Source organism: Oratosquilla oratoria, chromosome 10, assembly GCF_046742065.1.
Source record: "Oratosquilla oratoria isolate Oo_2021 chromosome 10, ASM4674206v1, whole genome shotgun sequence".
NCBI lineage: Eukaryota > Metazoa > Arthropoda > Malacostraca > Stomatopoda > Squillidae > Oratosquilla > Oratosquilla oratoria.
The window spans coordinates 60274924-60278648 of NC_134786.1; the positions used below are offsets into that span (position 1 = coordinate 60274924).

General features: G+C 43.4%; 1 pseudogene; it reads left to right on the forward strand.

Moving 5' to 3' along the window:
- The first annotated feature begins 405 nt into the window (after positions 1-405).
- LOC143029320 (U4 spliceosomal RNA) lies at positions 406-478 on the forward strand (annotated as a pseudogene).
- Positions 479-3725: the final 3247 nt, after the last annotated feature.

Below are 3725 nucleotides of genomic sequence, written 5' to 3' on the forward strand. Positions count from 1 at the left end.
CACGAGCAATAAATATCTTTTGTAAGCTTATCTATTTTTAGCAATACTTTTTTTCAGTTTCTTTGTCAAGCCATTTTGGGCGAGCCTGATTTGGGGGACGTCTGTCCTTAAAAGGAATGTAAATATGAATCATCTTAGTGAACGTATTTTGAAATATTTCCAATATCTGACCTACTGGTCTTTCGCTTAATTTTGCCTCCCAATCTATAAGCTGAAGCTCCTGACGTAGTCCTATGAACTGAGCTTTACTGAAATCGGGTATTTTAGAAAGACAAGTATTTATTCTAAAATTGGTTAGTAGTTTGAATCTAACTAATTTGTGATCGCTATTTGCAACAGTTTCACCGACTTCTACATCGGTTATCATGCTTTCGCGGCTAGTGATCAATGTCTTGTGGGCTCTTTTACATTGCGCAGTGGCAGTATCGTAACCAATGAGGTCTAACCGAGGTGCGATTATTGCTAGTTGAAAACATGCTGAACTAAGTAATGGTCACCGAAAACATCAATCAAGCGACTACCTATATGGCCATGTTCAAGGGTCATCCAATCAATGTCAGTAAAATTGAAATCACCCATTATCAACAAATCCCGGTTGCAGAAACTAGACAGTTCTTGAAATAACAGTTTGTCGTCTGCTAATGATGACATCTTTGGCTTATATATTACACCTACATTCATTTTTTGTCCATTTGTTTGGGTTAATTCTACCCAAAACTATCATATGCATCCTGTTTCACTGGGCGAGATGCAGGGATGACCCATCATCCATGAGGAGCTAAGAAAAGAGGAGAATGGGGGTGGAATGGGTGGTTGTGGAATTATGCCTTTTGACTTTGGCTACCTCCCTGGTAAGAGGGAAAGAGCCCTTGCTATATGTATGCATATATGGATGTATGTACATACGTATGTATGTATGTATGTATGTATGTATGTATGTATGTATGTACGTATGTATATATATATACGAAGCGGCTATATTCTGTTATGTCTTCAGCATGTTACAATAGAACACAACAGAGTCCTGTGTTCCCACTGCAGTCGCCCCGAACGAGCATAAGCTATGTATAAAAAGCGGACATATAGTCTGAGAGTGTGATTATGTACACAGTTACACGGCCAAACGCGCAAAAGCGTAATCCAACACACACACACACACACACACACACACACACACACACACACACACACACACACACACACACACACACACACACACATACTTTTAAAAAATATTGTATGACCCCTAATCAGAAATACTATGGCAAAATAGGCATAATGTGTGTATGTGTGTGTGTGTATATGATTCACCACGGACTTGGATTATGTGTTGGAATCGTGATCGACAATTATTACCATCCCTGATGACAGCTAAGAGTTCATACTGCATATACCCGATCTATGGGTAATGTTGTGACCACACACACGCGCGCGCTCGCGCACACACACACACACACACACACACACACACACACACACACACACACACACATACACACACACGCACCTCTCCGCCCGCGATACTGATACTATTTCAGCTCTGGATGGGATTCAAACTTGGACCGCTGAAGCAGCGGTTCCAAACGTTACCATTGCTCCTTCGCGCCGTGTGTGTATGTGCGTGTGTGTGTGTGTGTGTGCGTCCGTGTGTGTGTGTGTGTGTGTGTGTGTGTGTGTGTGTGTGTGTGTGTGTGTGTGTGTGCGCGTGTATTCACTTGGTCTTTCACTTGGTCTTTGGATCACGTGTTGGACTCGTGATCGACAGCTATTTCCCTCCTGGAAGAGAGCTCAGAGCTCGTAGGTCCGATCTATGGGTAATGCTATGACCTTGCACACACACACACCCCCAACTCCCCGCCCACGAGAGTTGGAGTAACACCCCTCAGCGCTGCGATACTGATATTATTTCAGCCCCGGGCGAGAGTCGAACCCGGACCTCCGTAGTGGCAGGCCAGAGCTCTAACCACAGCGCCATGAGAGGTGTGGTGTGTGTGTGTGTGTGTGTGTGTGTGCGTGTGTATGTGCGTGAGTGTGTGTGTGTATGTGTGTGTGTGTGTGTGTGTGTGTGTGTGTGTGTGTGTGTGTGTGTGTGTGTGTGTGTGTGTGTGTGTGTGTGTGTGTGTGTGTGTGCGTGTGTGTTGTGTGTATGTATGTGAAAAAGGCGGGGGTGGAGCTGTATGGAGAGTTCCCATCAGTTGAAAACAGGGTTGGGAGTTGTTATGGTAAGGAGAATTGTGATGAGGGTTGTGATGTGAGCTGTGATGAGATATGACGAGAGCTGTGATGAGAGTGATGAAGGGTGTGATAAGAATTGTGATTGGAATTGTAATGAGAGTTGTGAAGATTGTGATGAGATGTGATGAATATTGCCATGAGTTGTGATAAAAACTGTGATGGAGGTTGTGATGAGGGTTGTGATAAAGTTGACGAAGGTGTTCAAGTAAACGTAGAGGTTATGACGAGTGTTATGACGAGTGTCCTATGTGTGTTACTGTGGTAATGATAAAATTAATTACTAGAGTTCAGACTGGCCCGATTAATATCCTATTTACATAATTACGTACTTCATATATTTGTTATTCATGGTTGCAATAAGAGAATAACAGGCAAAAATAAATCAATAAATAAATAAATTAATAAACAAACAAATAAACAACATAAAAAACTGGTAGGGGAAGTTGAAAGTAACCAACCAAAATAAAACAACAAATTACGTCATAGTTGTGACGTCATCCACGATGACGTAAGAGTTCCCACTTTTTATCTTCCTCAATATCTGTCGTTAAGCGATTTCTTTCACATCCGTTTTCTCTTCCCCATTTTTTTTTTTTTTTTTTTTTGTCGGTTTTCATTATTATTTAGTATTTTTTCGGGTCACTTGAGGATTTGTCATCCCAGATAACGACAGTGTGACAATTCTTCAAGTGGCCTATCCTGGGGTGACAAATCTTCAGGTGAGCTGTGAATAGTCAGGTCAGGTTAGGTCAGGTCAGGCTAGGTTAGGTCAGGTTACACCCTTGTGTGTGATCTATTTATACGAGCATTCACGCACACACAGCTATGATATATTGGAGAGTAAGGTACGGGACCACACGAGCGTTGCTCCTTTCCTGTATACTACAATTAAGTAAAATATTATTAAACACACACACACACACACACACACACACACACACACACACATACACACACACACGCACACACACAGACACACACACATACACAAAGTGTGAAGGATGTGTAACAAATGCGTAACTCCTAAAACAGCCTAGAAGATGATACAGCCAAAGAGGTGTGATAACTGGAGGGTAAGACACAGGACCCTACGAGCGTAGTTTCCTTCCTGTGTACTACAATTAGGTAAACACGCATACACACACACACACACACACACAAACACAAACACACACACACACACGCGGTAGAGAGGTACTGTTCTCGATCCCTAATACAATGACGACCCCAGTTCGAGTCCGCCCAGGACTGAAAATGTCACCAACGTTGACGTCACGCGACCTAATTCAGCTTCCTTGAGGTGGCTGACCCTCTGGGGACTGAAGGTTCAAATCTGAGTTGATTGACTCGTCCAAGAGTGCCAAGCGTCGCCCTGACCCGACTTGTACCAAGTCGTTGGTATGGCACTACTTTCCATCACCAACCTCGCGCGAGCGCGCCTCTGCGCTCTCCGCATTACCTTGCTCCTGAAGTCGCTCTTCAGATGTTGC